General features: G+C 55.1%; 1 protein-coding gene, 1 long non-coding RNA gene and 1 other non-coding gene across 6 annotated transcripts in view; 1 reads left to right on the forward strand and 2 right to left on the reverse strand.

Moving 5' to 3' along the window:
- Window positions 1-16,831, reverse strand: part of RPS6KA2 (ribosomal protein S6 kinase A2) — a 354,515-nt gene that overhangs the window by 268,617 nt on the left and 69,067 nt on the right. The window lies entirely within an intron of this gene.
- LOC131515539 (U6 spliceosomal RNA) lies at window positions 3,090-3,194 on the forward strand. Its single transcript, XR_009263610.1, has one exon. It is a non-coding gene; the product is annotated as a U6 spliceosomal RNA (small nuclear RNA).
- LOC131515175 (uncharacterized) lies at window positions 10,394-16,567 on the reverse strand. Its single transcript, XR_009263493.1, has 2 exons — window positions 15,417-16,567; window positions 10,394-15,089 (listed from the first exon to the last, which is right to left on the reverse strand). It is a non-coding gene; the product is annotated as an uncharacterized LOC131515175 (long non-coding RNA).

Genomic DNA, 16,831 nt, shown 5'->3' on the forward strand with positions numbered 1-16,831 from the left:
TCCGGACAAGTCAGCAGCATATGAAAGCCTGCTCTCTTCTCCGCAGAAAATGTACCCTAGACATTCCCCAAATGTCACCTCTCTCTCTCTGGGGGTTCAGGACCCTCCTCCATGGGGCTTTCATGTGTCTGGGGGCAGGAGAGGGGTCAGCGAGCGCTCCTGGCCCAGCCAGACCGCCCTGTGTCAGTCTGGGCCTCGAGGATTCTACACCAAGTGATACTTGGCCGTGACGTTCTCAGCTTGTTGAAGGGAAAGTCTGCGGACATCTGCAGCATCAGGCTGCAGGGCAGAGGTAATCGTACTGTTCCTAACGTCTGATAACCCGCTTTATGGACCCCAGGGAGCGAGGTCTACCCAGCCAGTAACAAGAGCAGCTTGAGTCACCTGGATCGCTGTACTGCTTGGAGACGGAAATGCCTGGAGTGTTCTCTTGCACTGACATCTAGGGAACTTAGTAGACAAGGTGAGGACACACGCATTCCCAAAAGATGCAGGGGCCCCACGGTAGGAGCTGTGGGCACCAGCCCACGGCTGTTCTCGTCCTGCCCTCAGCCCCCGGGTCTGCTCGTACCGTAATTCTGACGTCATCTTGCAGCGTGGATGTATGTCCTTCATATCATACCCTTGCCACTTAGGAGAGGGGAGGTGGGCAGGCCTCAGAGGGGAGTCCGCGGCCAAAGGAAAGCTCCTGGGTTTCCTTGTGAGAGAGGACCGGAGCGAGTCCGTGGGCCGAGTGGGGGGCACCGGCACTCAGGGGAGAGGGCGAAGTGCGCAAGGTAAGGGTTCCGGGGATGCTGTCGGGGCAGGGGTGAAGCTGCCGCGAGAGGGGGTGTTGGCCCCAAACAGGGGGAGGGCCCCATCCTCGGAGGCTGCCGCGAGCAGGTGCAGGCTGTCGGGGCAAAGATCCACTCGTCAGAGGGAGACAGGAACCGAGGTGATCGCTCTAACTTTCTCCAACGCGGGAGCCGAGGTCCTGTGTTCAGAAGTCCCCAGTGGCCTCAGTGTGTCGGGGTGACCGCCGCAGGCACGGGGGAGCGGTGCCCACAGGGGACCACGCAGGACAGAGAGTGGCTACTGGTTCACAACAGGCCTGGGCAGAACGCGACCCCTCTTGCCCTCTGGTTTTCTGCTTCCTGTTAGCAGGCGTGGACCTTCTGGAGTGTTTAGACCGGGAAGGATTACAAACACGAGGTTTTCTCCCTAAGCACCACCTGCTTGGGTGGAAAAGAGATACTCAGACTCTTGGAAAGAAACACGGGCCATGAGCGACGGCACTGACCCCTCACGCTTCAGGAGGGCGTAACCCCTCTGCTCACGCGCAGCGGCTCGCGGTCTCGTGTCCTTGGGAAGTTCCAGCCATCGGTTCTTTCACGTGCCAAGGAAAATACTCAGCCATTATTCCGGAAGAGCATTAAGAGACCTCACGAGTTCACACACAGGTACGGGGGCCAGACAGCAGCGCGAGAACAATGTGCAGGTTTACTGTCCCCGCGATGCGGCACCTGTCACCACACACGCCAGGCTGCGGCACACCCGAGTCCGTGGATGCTGAGCCGGCCCTAAGCAGAGCCGTGTTTTATTTCTAAGGCAATTTCTCCTTCAGGGGCAGTTAAATATTTTATAAATTTGTCTCATGAAGGATTAGGCAAACTCACCTTTCCCATAACAGACTTCCCACGCGCAGAACGATAAAATACCACCGATTTGGAAAGTGCGCATCCCTTGTTACCGCAACCAGTAAAACATTATACAGACGGAGGGGAGTCTCAGCGTATGGATTACGAAGCTCTGCGCCTATGTCCTTGTGCTATTTCAGATCCACTTTCCAAGTCGTGACTCACAGTAAGACAATCTCGGACTAAATTCCCAGCAAACCCGAAAGAGCGCTGAGAAGTCACTTATTCGCCTGGGAGACGCTTCGGCGGCAGAAGCGAAGCTGGAAATGATAGTTCTTCCTTCTCCAGCAGCCCGGCTTCCAGGGACGCGCCATAGGCGCACAGAGGAAATGCATTTATGGCAATGATTTGCAAAGCAAACTAACAATAGGACCAAGACGCTGTGAATGTCTACAGGTCAGAGAGTTGATGAAACGCCACCGTCGATGAGCTAAGGCTACATCTGAGCGCTCCGGAAAGCTCAGGGGGACAGAAGCAGAGACGTGTCTGATTTACGCACACACGCTGGATCCGGCTGAACAACGTACTGACGGTTTTGTTAAAAACACGTCATGGGGTCTCTCTCAGCTAAGTGTCCGACGTCAGCTCAGGTCATGGTCTCACGGTTTGTGAGTTCGAGCCCCCCCGTCGGGCTCTGTGCAGACAGCGCGGAGCCTGCGTGGGATTTTCTCTCTTCCTCTCTCTGCCCCTCCCGCACTTGCGCCGTCTCTCTCCAAAACAAATAAACTTAAAAACAACGACAACAACAACGTGTTATGCAGGTTCCCAAACAGTAAAGTTCATGGTAAAACGCTCTCCAACTGTCAGACTCATCAGCAGACACCGAACCCTCCATCTTCCAGCTGCTTATCTCTGAATGAAGACCGAACACAGGCAAATCGTTTGGGAATTGGATCTACGTGTGTGATCTCATCTCTGTTCTTCCCTTGGAAAATTCTCGAGGCTCACAGAGCAGAAGGCATTCGTGCTTCGCATCTTCCAAGGCAGAGCTGAGGTCCCTTGTCCCAAAACACATCCGGCCCACCGAGTCATTCTGTCCTGTTTCCTGAATGCTACTACGAAGCCCCTGTTGAGATTTTCTAGAGTCCCGTGAAATCGACCCGCGTGGTAAGAGCACGTGGTACCTGGGAGCTGCTTGCACACCACCCCCGGGTGGCTAGCACGTTAGAATGTGACGTCTGCCCCCCGCTGGCCTCTGTGACGTTTTCCCTGTTCTTTTCCCCGAATTTCTTTCCATTTCTCCAGCAAAATGTACCCAAGATTTATCCGACATCAAGGTTGCCGGTGGTGGAGGAGGTCAAGACCACTCAGAAATTTCTCCTGGCCACAAAAAAATCCACTCCAAGATCCACAAAACCCTAAAAGCTCTAAAATACCGTCCATTGTTTATCCTGTCAAAATAGCAGCCTTGTTCTGCTCTTTGTCAGCACCTATACTAAAATTGGAACGATACAGAGGAGATTAGCATGGTCCCTGCACAAGGATGACGCGCAAATTCGTGAAGCTTCCGTATTTTTGACTCTTAAATCTAGAGAACAAACTGAGGGTAATGGGAGGGGTTGCGGGAGGGGGGATGGGCTAAATGGGGGAAGGGCACTAAGGACCCTACTCCTGAAATCATTGTTGCACTATATGCTAACTAATTTGGATGTAAGTTTTAAAAAATAAAAAATAAGATAAACTTAAGAAAACCAGCAGCCTTGTTTCTCCGAGGCTGACCGGGTTCACCCCCTACCGGCCCTCCAATCCCTGCACACCTTCTGTGGATGGTCAGCTTGGTTGGAAGCGGGAAGGGCTCACAGACCTGCATATGTTCACACGGGAGAAAGGACGAATACCCATAAAGGTGTGACATTCCTTGCCGCTTATGTGAAGGAAGGTTCTAGAAATCCCTAGAAGATACAAAATTTTCAGGTCATTTCCTCTCACTTGCTGAATAGTGTTCACACTGTGCTTCATCTACAAAGCTGGGCTGCCCTTGTATATAATTATGTAGGAACAAACAGACCTTCAAAGCTGTCAGCCTCTCATTACCTAATAAACCACGCTCGACCGTGACCCTTCACCCCCGCCCGCCACAGCCGGGTGTAATAATTGGTAGGTACCTGCAGTTTGCTCTTTACTCCGCAAAGTGCTTAATTACCCCTTAGATTCCTCGGTGCGTGTCTCCAGATGCCTTGTGAGATGACTCAGACCTCAGACCTTATAATCAGCATCCTGCAGGCAGTGAGGACCCTGCATAGAAGCCGCGTGCACCACCGGTATTCAAGAGAATTCCAGACTTCCTCTCTGCAAATTATCCATTGAAAAGCGGAGTGGGCTTTCTCACATAGAAAACGTTGACTCCTTTAAAGTTGCAGAGACAGACACTGAGTGAGGGGACACTGAGTCCCAGCCACACAGGTGGACGCCAGGCTCGTCCCCTGCGTCGGGTCCCTGGTCTGAGTCCTGATGTAAAGGACTCACTCACAGTTGTGAGCTTGGAAGATGCTGTGTCTGGGCCTGGAAAGCTCCCCGCAGCGTCTCGGGGCAGAGAGGCTGTGCTCCTATGACTTTAAATATTACCAGAAGCTCAGCATTAGTCCCCGACATCTGGAGAATGGGGCAAAGAATAGAGAAAAATCTGTCCTTACACCTCCTGAGGAAGGAAAAACAAGGTGCTAAAAAGGGATGTCCTTTCTTGGCACAGACTGGGAGGAGGGTCACATTTCTAAAATTAGGACTCCCCATTTCTTGCTTTTGCTCAGCTACTCCTGGGTCCCCGCCCCCACCCCCACATCTACACGGCAACCCCCCGTGTGGCAGGCAGCCCTTGAGGTGGCCCTCAGCGAACACACCTCCGGACATCTGTCCCCTTGCGCCACCCGTCTCCATGAGTGCGAGCTGGACCTAGTGTCTTGCTTCAGACCCACAGGATATGGCAACAATGATCGCGTGTCACTTCTGCAATGAGGTGACAAGAGACTGCCTTCCGTCTCGCTAGCCATCTATGGCCTCCTCTGCTTGGGTGCTCTGACAGAGCAAGCTGCTGTGTTGGGGACGCTTGGATGTCAAGGCACGGAGGGCGGGCTCCAGCTAACAGCGAGAAGGAACGGGGGCCTGTGGTCTAACGGCCCGCAGCCAAGTGAGGCCGGAAGTAGGTCCTTCCCCAGCTGAGTCTTTAGAGATTGGGATCCAGATTCCTGGCCCACAGAAGCTTCGAGAGAACAGGTGTGCCTCATTTTACACCAGTTTCAGAAAAATGCGTTACACGGCAAAGGAAGTGAATACACCCATCTTTCATCATATTGTCCAAAGACCACCCGGCCCTGGAAATGTCCTGACCTTCCACCCCCCGCCTAGAAGTGGCGATCCTTCCTCTGTACTTTCGCACAAGTGTGTCTGTCTCCTGCCACCCTGTACTTACCCTTTCCGCTCTACCGCTAAGTTTTCGGGGCCACTGGCCCTGGCTAGAGGATGAGCTACCCGAGGGCGTCGATCACAGCACCCCTCTAGCCCCAGCGAGCTGATGCGCACCGTAAGAGCTGATTCGACTTAGAGATAAAAAGACGTGCCTCTATTCTCGGAAAATTTAGGTCGGGGGAGGAGGGGGGGAGGGGGGCGGGCATAGCACAAATAGAGTCACAAGAAATATAGTATATTCCTAGTTGGACGAACCCCCAAATTAACCTCAAATCTCCTTTGATATACAATAGTTGTATATTTTGTCGTGAACAGAAATAACCTCATTTTTCTGATTATGAAAAAAACCCACTATTTCTCACTAAAAAGAATTTAAAAATACAGAAAAGTGTATGAAGTAAAATAAAAATAGTCCGTAAAGCCATCGCTCATAGAGAGGTCACTTTTGACATTGTCTTTTATGTCCTGGAATTTTAGGCATACATAACACTTATTTTTAATCAATGTTTTTTTATTTTTGAGAGAGACGCAGCATGAGCGGGGAGGGGGAGAGAGAGAGAGAGAGACACAGAATCCGAAGCAGGCTCCAGGCTCTGAGCTGTCAGCACAGAGCCCGACCCGGGGCTCGAACTCACGGGCCACGAGATCGTGACCTGAGCCGAAATCGGACGCTCAACTGACTGAGACCCCCAAGGCACCCGCCCCTTTAATTAAAATACAACTTTTGCCAACTCCCTGTCTCATACTTTACTGTTTGCATTTCATACGTGGACTTTTTTCCTTATCAATTAACGTTTGAATGTCTATTTTATTGTTGAATATTCCAATCCCGCATTAATGTATACTTAGGTTACTTACAGTTTATGTTTAGTCATCGCAAGAGTCGATGTATTATAAATAAAATGACAGAAAGAGAAGTTATAACTCAACAATCTTAAAAGCCACTGTTTTGGGAGGAAGTCCAGCCACATTTTAGAAACCCTTCCAGCAAATTCCCTAGGTCAACCCCGCAGGCACATACCTTGCATTACTTCCTGCTAGAAGACAGCAGGGCACAGAGTGAGGGAACCCTGGCTTTGGAGGAGGACTGAGGAGGGAGCAAGGAGAGGCCAGATGCCGAGGTCATTTAAGAGCAAAGCAGTGTGAACTCTAAGACAGCCCTTAGACACACAGGGACCCCCCCGTGGTTAGAGACCAGCACCCACAGCAAGTGTGAGGTCTTTCGTGGTGCTTTGGAGACAGGGGCTGCCTGACAACTTGGCATATTTGTTTTTCAAGCTTCACTAATTAATTCCATCGTCCCTATAAGCCCTAGAAGTAGTTACCGGTACTGGTGCCATTTTACAGGTGAAGAATATGTGACTTCCTTGGGTTAAAAAAAAAAATCAGGGGGCGCCTGGGTGGCTCAGTCGGTTAAGCGTCTGACTTCGGCTCACATCATGATCTCACGGTCTGTGGGTTCGAGCCCCGCGTCGGGCTCTGTGCTGACAGCTCGGAGCCTGGAGCCCACTTCGGATTCTGCGTCTCCCTCTCTCTCTGCTCCCAAGCACCCCCCCCCAACTCACACTCTGTCTCCCTCTCTCTCTCTCAAAAATAAATAAACATTAAAAAAAAAATCTGCGTCATTGGATACAATGAGATCTGCTGCAAAGATACCAAACTTTCACACAGAACGCACGAGGCACCCACCCGTGGAGTTTCAAAAGGAACGTCCTGGTGGAGAACTGTTTGATTCCGGCAGTGGAATCCACCACCAAGAAAATATCCAAAGGCATTAGAAGTTACCGTCTCCTTCCAGCCAGTGGTTCTCAGGAGACGTTTCCGAGCCTCACACAACAGGTGTGTGGAGCCCAGACACGTCGATTTGTATGTTTGCAGGACGAGTTTTGCAAAAACACACACAGGTTTGGAAATGTGAACAGACTCACACAAATACAGTGGAGACTGTAGAAAAAAATGAAGAGCTATTTTTTAAGCAGAGAGGAGGGGAAAACACCCTAACGTTAGAAATAAAATTTACAAGAGTTAGCAGATATTTATAAAACGCATGACAAGCTTAGCATCTGCAGTGAGTCATTCACATTGAACTTGTCTAAACTCACGTCTTCAACGATTTGAACGTTTCCTCTTTTCCTTGATATTCTGCACGGTGCCGTTCCATATTTAAACAGTTCTAAATCTGTAAGTCACTTCAAGCTACAATGCGAAAACTTGAAGCAGATCAACTTACAAGTGGGAACTGCAAGAAATCCACTAGGTTTAAGGATCCCCAAATGAACTACTTGAACACAACTGTTAGGTCACAGGTATAACCCCAATTATTTGTGAAAGACCCCGGGTTCTGCCATTTGGACCAGACCGGGAAGCCATCGGCTCCGCGTGCCGAGGTTTCCCGCGTACCTGGGTCAGGTGACTGAAACAGCACGGCTCAGACACGGCGAATTCCATAAAGCACAGAGGGCGCTTGTGACAGAAACAACAGCCTCAGGTCAAGCGGCCCCACGGTCACGGGGGACGATCACACCCCAAGTTCAAGCTGGCGGCAGGTGACGGGGGCTTGAGGTTGGCAAAGGGAACCGCCGCTCGATTTCAACGCGACCTGAAGCCGAGGTGCCAATGGTGCTGTGACACGGTGCACACGCGAGGGCTGTGTCTGAATGTTGCATGTTGAACGTCAGATCCTCTCTCGCACTTTCCTAACTTTAATTCTTTCCAACCGGAAACGGAAAACACGTAATTCCAAGCTGCACTCGGGTGGAGAAGTTAGCCCCCAACTAGCACCACGGAATCCAACGAGGGTGATTAGAATCCTCGGCTTACTAATAACGTGCTGGTGACCGGTGAACCGCTCACACACGCCCCGAGTGTGCCCACAAGGATCAGGCGAACCCAACCCGCCCTGACCGACCCTGGGGTCTGCGGGTGCTCGCGGGGGAGGGTGCTGGCCAGCAGCACCTGATGGGGAAGCGTTGCCCCCCTTCACCCCCCTTCCCGGCGCTCTGGTCCCTTCCTGCCGTGGCACTTATCCCCGCCCCACACATACACGTTCTCGCCACTCACAGGGCTTATCTAACTGTGAGAAAACGTAAGCTCCGTGTGGAGGGGGCTTTGTCACGATCATGTCGACTGCTGCACAAGCCCCAGGGGATGTCACACCGAGGGGCCGGACACACACGCGGGCCCCAACACGATGAGATAGTTCCAGAATGAAGCAGGAGTCAGTCAGCCCGAAAGCACGGGAATGAGGCCACACCATCCGCCCAGAAGACAGCCAGAGCGCTTCTGGTGTTTATGCGGAGCTAAAGAACCGGTATGAAAAAAGCTCGTGTATTTCCCCAAAAGCAGTTATAAAAAGAGGACGAGAAAGATCCATTCCACTGCCACTGCTGTATGTCTGCATGTTTCTCTAGCGACGCACTCCTGTGATGGGGCTGAGGGTTCACCCGGGAAGCCTCGTGGTTTGTGCTCTCCCTGCGAGGACACGGCCACGGCCACGAGGGAGGCGGCCCGTGCAAGCGAACTCCACGGGGTCTCAGGCGAGGAGGACTCCGTGGCCGAGGGGGGAGGACGTGCTGCCGGACAGCGCCCTGGACAGACAACAGGCCCCGGGTGCCTGGCCGGCACAGCGAACACGCCTGAATCCCAGCGTATTCCGGACCCCGGCTGCTCGGCCACGTCACCCTTCTCCACGAGTGTGCAATATAAAGTAGGGCAGACGTGCGACTCCGCACATAGCTGAACATCCGGGGGGTGGGGGGGGGGGGCTGCGCTGCTATAACAACTCAGCTGCTTACTCTGCAGGGAGCTCGTTAGCCTCCCCTGCCCCCCAGGGGAGCCCCGATTACACCGGGACACACACGGGAGTGCGCAGTTCTGTTCACACAGCCAGCGTGTGTGCTGTCCTCTGCACATGGATGCTGCGGGGGCTTCCCTTCCTTCTCCCCGCTACCTTTCCCACCCACGTGACCCAAGCGACAAACCAGCCTACATCAGGCAGGACTTGGGCCCCCGGTCAGCGCACAGCCCCGCCTCCCTTCAGGGCCCTCCTCAAGGAGAGTGGCAAAAGGGGAGGTTTGGCGAGACATTCGAGTGTGAGTATTTTCCTTCTTGCCCCAGCGGCTGGTGCCACCAGATACAGAAGGCGTCGTCGCCCCCACCCTCAGTGTCGGCACCGGGACACAAAGACCTCAGGGCGGTCGCACACCCACGTGCCTGTTCGTCCCGGGGGCACCCGGACTTCCACACAGTGCTCCCGCGATCCTACGTCCAGGAAGCCGCGCTGCCCGCAAAACACTCGCCAAACGGGGTCCACCAACCTGCACTCTCCTGGTCAAGTCTCTGAGGACGCCCCACTCTGCAGACGCGGTGACTTCCTGAGGCCGGCAGCAGGGACCCTCACCCTCCACCAGGGAGGCCAGGGTCTCAGCGCACGGGCACCCCCTGGCCTGCCTCACCGCCGGCTGGTCGTGGGCCATGGTGGCCACCAATGTGGGCGCACGGAGGCTCGGCCACCGTAGCTAGAGCACAGCCACGGGCCTGGGAGAGGAGCGTGCAGACTGGGGGAGGGCCCTGGCGTAACTGGGATCCCGGGGGGCACTTTCCTTCTCCCAAAGCGCGGCCTCTATGGCGACAAGCCGGAGAATCAACAGTGCCGGGCCCTCCCCACTGTGGTCACGGGCAGAGGGCCCGAGGGCAGGCAGGTGCGTGCCAGGGGGACAACAGAACCCAGTGAGGAGAAGCAAAGCCCAGAGCGGCTCAGACATGGCTATGTGTCCTCGGGGTGAGGCCGCAACACCTGGGAGGCAGCTCTTTATTCATTCTGCGCGTCCCCACTGGCCGTGCTCTGTCCCCAAGTTTCAGAAGGATAAGGAAGCTGTCACCAGATTCAGCCGGTGACAGGAACCTGTACGGCAGCTCCAGGAGACGTGGAGGCAGCTGCTCCCAAATCTCCAGCCGGGCATGCCGGGAAGGGCACTGGTTCGCTGTCTTCCTCCTGAGTGCCCCTCCCCGGGTGTCAGCCAGTGCTGCGTAACAAATGCTGCGGACGAGACAGCTACCGACAGACGTCGCTCTCCCGCGGTTCTGGTGGCCACGTCTCAGGTCCGGCGTCCGCGGGGCCGCCCCCTTCCAAGGCCTCCGCTTTGGCTTCTCCTGTGCCCCCACATGGTGGTCTCTTGGTGCTTGTCTGTGTCCTGGTCTCCTCTTCTTACAGGGACCCCAGTTAGAGAGGGTTAAGGCCCACCCTAAGGACATCATTTTCATCTAATCCCCTATTTAAAGTTTTTTTTAACGTTTATTTATTTTTGAGAGAGAGAGAGAGAGACAGAGCACAAGGAGGGGAAAGGCAGAGAGAGAGGGAGACACAGAATCCGAAGCAGGCTCCAGGCTCCGAGCTGTCAGCACGAGACTGACGTGAGGCTCAAATCCACGAACTGTGAGATCACGGCCTGAGCCGAAGTCGGACGCTCAATCCACTGAGCCACCCAGGCGCCCCCCCATCTAATCCCCTTTTTAAAGGCCCTGTCTCCAGAGGCACCTGAGTAGCTCAGTCGATTAAGTGTCCGACTCTTGATTTCAGCTTCAGTCGTGATCTCACAGTTCCCGGGATTGAACCCCACATCAGGCTCTGTCCTGACAGTGCAGAGCCTGCTTGGGATTCTCTCTCTCCTCTCTCTGCCCCTCCCCTGCTTGTAGGCACTCCCTTGCTCTCTTCAAAATAAATAAATAAACTTAAAAGAGTAAAAAATTGGGGAACCCGGGTGGCTCAGTCGGTTGAGCCTCCGGCTTCGGCTCAGGTCATGATCTCACAGTCTGTGAGTTCGAGCCCTGCGTCGGGTCCTGTGCTGACAGCTCAGAGCCTGGATCCTGCTTCGGATTCTGTGTGTCTCTCTCTCTGCCTCTCCTCCCCTCTCAAAAATAAACAAATATTAAAAAAAATTTTTTTTAAAGAGTAAAAAGTAAAAACCTGTCTCCAAATACAGTCACTCTTTGAGGTCCTGGGGGTTGGACTCGGACATGTGAATTTTGGGGACATGAGGACTGGATCCAAACGCTGGTTCTACCCAGCGTTCGTTCAGAGAGTAGGGGGGACAAGGGCAGCACCCCAGCAGGAACATGGGACACACGTCTGCAGCTCTGGGGGTGACACTGTGTCCACCGCAGCCCCACAGCCTGTAGCCCACGCCCAGGCGACTTCAGACCAGCCAGAAACACTGCCGCGTGTCGCTGTTTCAGTCGCGGAGTTATCCCTCGTCTTCCGACAGCCCGTGGCTCAGGAAAGAGAAACTAATTTGAAGACAGCCGCCAGGTCAAAGGGCACGTTGAAGGCACCGCCAGGACTGCCCGGGAGGTGCAGAACTCAACCTGGCACGGTGCATTGCCGCCAGCCCTGAGCCCCTCGAGCCATAGCTGGCGGTCTGCCTCGGCCTCTAGATTGTCCATGCCGTGGCCGTTGACGCTCCCTCTTCCTGCCCTGCTGACTCTGGCCCTACAACTTTCTGTAGATGGTCGTTCTGGCAAGGAGCCCAGCGATCTCCGAGCACACATAGCTCCGAACGCGAGCGGGACAGCAGGAGGGGCGGCCGCAGGACACGAGGGTCCTCGGTCTGGGCAGGGGCTCTCCTCAGAGTTCGGGGACCTGCCGTTTGTGCGACCACACGCAAACTGGCCCTCCGAGCCCAAGCCCCGTTTAGGTCTGGGGTACCCACAGCCGACGCTGCCTGATCCAAGGCCGTTCCGAGCACTCCACCGCAGTCCCACGAGGTCGGTGGCCGTCGGGTTCACGCCTGTGCCCGCTGAGGACGCCCTACAACAGCTCCTGCTGACACCCGTCCCCGGGACCCTGGGCGCCCTTACACTCAGCAAACCATCTCTCGAAGTGACATACCTGTGCACGAAGACGTGCCAGCAGGCACACCCTGGGGCGAGCTCGCGCTGCCTCTGAGGTTAGGGTCCCACCTCGCCGGGATTCTTTGCTTCAAGCACAAGTGATCGCACCAAGGGCGGAACAGCCCTGCCTCCGCGGGGCGACCTTGAAGACAGCCCGCCCCCCAAGCAAGAGGGAGCCCCGGTGCCTGACGCAGGGACCTCCGGAGTGTGGCCGATGGGAAAAGGCAGAGGCGGATGAAACGTCGGGGGCTGCCGTGACCTGTGGACGCTCATCGGTGCGGGAACTATCCTTAGAGACAGGCAGGGAACCGGACACACGGCTTTCCGTCCAGGGGAGAGCGAGGCCCGGGTGGGCAGGGCAGGAGCCCTGAGCTAACGCAGACACAGACGAAAAGCTAGGTGGACAGTGATGCCCCGTGAAGGAAGCCTCAGCAGTAAGGCCTCCGGTCCCGCGAGCGAGCCCGGCTGGCCTTCAAGCTTTCCCGCTGTGTCACCCCTACGCCCTCGGTACTGGCCCCGTCCCGAGCACAGAAAAGGCTAACGATGGCTTACATTCCCACAGCATTTCTGCCAGAAAGTGCCAGGCCCCTTGCATGCATGACACCAGGGGGCAGGGACCTCTGCCCGAGAAGGTGACAGACAAAGCACCCGGCCATGTGGCTGGTGACTGCGGACTCCCAGCTGCTGCCCGACCTGCCGCGAGCCTCCTCCGGCTCTGTGCTCCCAGCAGCTCTGGCCTCCCACCTGCTACCTGTGCAGGTAAAGGCAGCTGGGACAGGTGGAACGTTCGTGGAAGAAACAGGCGGGGGGAAGAGGTGCAGGTGCAGTCGAAAGCAGCACGGGGGGCTGGGGCAGAGCAGGGGGACCCGCCCGGCGCCATCAGAGGTGCTGGGGCACAGGGCATCCCCTCCCCGGCTCTCTTCCCCTACGGATCCTGGTTCCACCTACCCCGACTTTCCCAGGCTCCTGTGACATTTGTGCACTGGGCACACAGGCCTCCAGCCGGCTGCCTGCCCGCCCCGACTCCTCTGCAGCCTGTTTCCTGGCAGGTTAACGCGGCCTGGGACTCACCGAGCCCTCATCGTGGACTCTGAGGCCCCATGTCCCCCTCCCCACGTGCGCGCGCGCGCACACACACACACACACACACACACACACACACCTGCGACCCCCTGCCCGAGCCCCACACAGGCCCTTCCTTCCTCTTCCCCAGACACCCAGTGCCTTCCTTCTGCTTCACCAGGGCCCTACCCTCCCGGCATGTCCTCCTGCTGCCTCTTTTCTCTGTCCCGCCGTTGTCCCCAGGAGCACACGGTCATCTCCCCAGAGACCTAGCCAGTCAGTGCCCGAGGACAGCCACTGGGTGCATCCCTCGGGCATAAAGAACAGCGTCGCTCACCAGCGCCTTGCCGGGAAAGCCTGACCCCTGGCCCTCAGGAAGGAGGGCGATGCGGCCCGTGTCCAGCCACCCTGTGACTCGGGTTGTGACTTGGTGCGAAGCACCAGAAGCTGGAAATTCCATAAACCCAAGCTCTCCCCTTGGAAGCGGAGGGACCTTCCCGAGGGCTGAGGTCGCCCTCCCGCCATGTGGCATACGATCACACAGAGAAAGGCCCAGCTCTGCAAGGGACAGATTCCATTTGCCTAAAAGGAGGTGAGGCCCCAGCCGGCCGCACTCCCAGTGTGACACGCCCTTCGGTGAGGGCGGCCCTGGCCCGTGCCCCACAGCCCAGCAAGTCACAGGGCACACCCCTTTCACCTGTGCCCCTGTAGCCACCGGGCCCGGCAGCCTTTCCAGGTCAGCGAGGCCACAGCAGAGAAATGACACAGCACAGCATTATTTCTGCCCCTCAGCGGGGTTTGTTAGCCCCGTGCTGTTTCCTGGAAACCCGACAGATGTGACTTCAACCTGCCTGTTTGTTCTCCAGGGCGTGTGGGAAGACCGGCACCTTCTGGTGATTCGGGAGGGCCTGGCAGGCCAAGGCATGCGATGAATTCCAGGGACGGGAACCGCACGGGGACCCCGCACCCCCCTCCCGCATCCACACGCTGGTCACAGGGAGGATTTCTGCAGGTTCGGGGGGCAGTCTGTCCTGCTCCAGAAACGGCTGAGCAGCTGCTGGAACCCTCAGCGGGGGGGGGGGGGGGGGGGGGGCTGCAGACAGTACAGGCCTGCCTGACACGTGCCTGTCTACAGGGAGAATCCATCCACCCCAACCCGCCCCCGGGGACACAGACAGATGACAGGGCAGGTGGGGGCAAGGACCCTCTCTCCTGCCCGACTGGGTGTATGGTGACCTGAAACTGGATTGGGGCCACCACTCAGGGCCCGGGAAGGAGCCTGGACGGAAGCGTGTGTGTCTGAGCTCAGAATCACGGTGTTCTCGAGTTTCCAGTTTGCGAGCCCCACAAATTTCCTTTTCTTGTTTTTTTTTTTTGGTTCAAGCCAGTTGGATTGGACTTTGCATCACCAGCGGATTCTAACGCTTAGGCAATCGGGGATCTGATGCAAAGCCAAAAAGATGCACAGACTCCTGGAAACCCACAAACAGAATATTCTTCCTGACTGTTCACAGTCAAAGGCTGTGGGGCAAAGAAAATCCTGAAAAGCAGAAGCCAGTCTTCCCGTGAGAAAAAGATCCTGAAGCACAGAGAAGCCTAACCAGGCTGGATCCGTGAAGACTGATTTATCACTTCCTGTCTGATCAAAAGGGGGCTTACTCTGTATACCTCAGTTTGATATTTTAAAAAATCTTGCTCTAAAAATGCATCCACGGCTCGCGTGTACTTATGCGAAATTATGTAAAATCAGTGTCTATTATTTTAAATACCTGTGTCTAATAAATGTAATTCATTCCGGCCTCATCCTCCGGAAGGGGCCGCGAGGCCAGGCTAACCTGGTGGGAACGTCACACGGAAAGGACGGGCTCCAGAGAAGCCTGAGCTCAGCCCACGGCGGTTGTGAGGAAATCCAGAGCGCGGACTCGTTACAAAGCTTCAGATTCTAGAACTGGGGACACGTGTTAGTTTCGAGGGATAATTTAGAATAAACTGAAAGAAATCTTGAGAGAGAAAGAGGGTTTACACTATGCATTAGATAGTAAAACCGTAAGGAGCCGGTCCCTTCAAAAGACGACACTGGCGAACGGTCTTGAGGGGCTGTTACTTAAAGTCAACTCGAGGATGATCGGTCCGTACTCGGTCCGTGCTCGTGAGGAGGTTCCCACAGAATGATTCCTTTAGAGGAAGGTTCTAGGTCTTGGGGATCCCTGCCTTGGGCGCTCCCGGCCTTCTCAGGCAGAGACAGCCTACGGAGCAGTTACGTGTCACAGCGTGACACGGGTTTGAACCCTGCTGTACCAGCTCCTATATCCCTGCTCACCTGCTAGGTCTCCCTGCTGCCACCACCCCACGGTTTTGTGTTCCTGGTGGCTCATCTCCTGGTGAAACCTGGACCAGGAGGTTGGACACTCCTGGCGAGGTTTTACCTACGTGGTCACCACGGCCCTGTCCCCAGCCCTTGCAGCGAGTCTTATGCATCCTGCTGGGAGCCCGACACCTTCAGCCCTGACTGTACCTACCTCCTGTGACACGTCGGGGGGGGGGGGCGCGGGGGGCAGCCTGTTCACCGTGAGCAGCTCGTGCTGTGGGTGAGGTCACCGCAGAAGGCAGACACAGGTGCCATTTCCCTTGTAGGTGGCGTTATTACAAGCTCCTCTCCCCGGGGCCGTGCTGTCCCTGTTGCAGCCCGTGGGTCACCAAGGGCAGAGGGCTGGCTGTCCTGCCGGACCGTGAGCCGGAGAGGGCAGGCCCATCTACCTGGCTCACAGCTGCACCCCCAGGACCCAGCCTGGAGCAAACGCTCCACAAGTATTTATAAAACAGATGAACCATCATCCTTGGGTAGAACAGAGAGATACAGCCATAATTTCCTGGCTTCCCTTCCAAATAAGCCTCTTGCAAAGAAAATTTCAGTCACAACCCCAGAAAACCAATCTCCATAAAGACCCAATAACACACTTAAAAGCGCCGTTGTATTGTCCCACGTAAGCAGCCTTGAATATTAACTGGATGCCGTCTCAGTATTTTCTTTACATTCACAACCTTCACGACAGAAACTGGATCCAACAGCGCTACGGCCCATTCTTAAAATACAATGTCACTAATCACACGCACCATCACCAGAAACAAACGTGTGCCGTTGGGGGTGAATATTTTACTAGAAGCACAGAAATGAAACACAGGTCTGTGCCTTCACAGATCCGAGAAGGTCAGGGGGTTTTAAGAGCCACAGGATGTCCTTAGGAGTCACACAGGGACACCAGGCCAGGCCATCCGAAGAACTATGTGTGTGTTCTTTCCTCAGATTCCAGCTGCTTGCATTTTTAACCCGCTGCTCAATTTCTGTGAGGCTTCACTATCATCAATTTCCTTCGAACAGAATTTTTCATTGATAAAATGGGAAGAGAATCAATAAATGGGCAAACGATTAGTGAATTATACTTTCTGCAACCCTCTCTCCTCCTCTTTCCTTGACGTGGGTCATTATTTTCCAGCAACCACTTTTTCACAACCATGTAGTAAATGTCTTGCATTAATGGACTTTTTTTTTTTTTTAACATTTTTTATTTATTTTTGGGACAGAGAGAGACAGAGCATGAACGGGGGAGGGGCAGAGAGAGAGGGAGACACAGAATCGGAAACAGGCTCCAGGCTCCGAGCCATCAGCCCAGAGCCTGACGCGGGGCTCGAACTCACGGACCGCGAGATCGTGACCTGGCTGAAGTCGGACGCTTAACCGACTGCGCCACCCAGGCGCCCCGCATTAATGGACTTTTAAATAACCCTCCATATGAACTGCTTTT

Source organism: Neofelis nebulosa, chromosome 6 (genome assembly GCF_028018385.1).
Source record: "Neofelis nebulosa isolate mNeoNeb1 chromosome 6, mNeoNeb1.pri, whole genome shotgun sequence".
Lineage (NCBI taxonomy): Eukaryota > Metazoa > Chordata > Mammalia > Carnivora > Felidae > Neofelis > Neofelis nebulosa.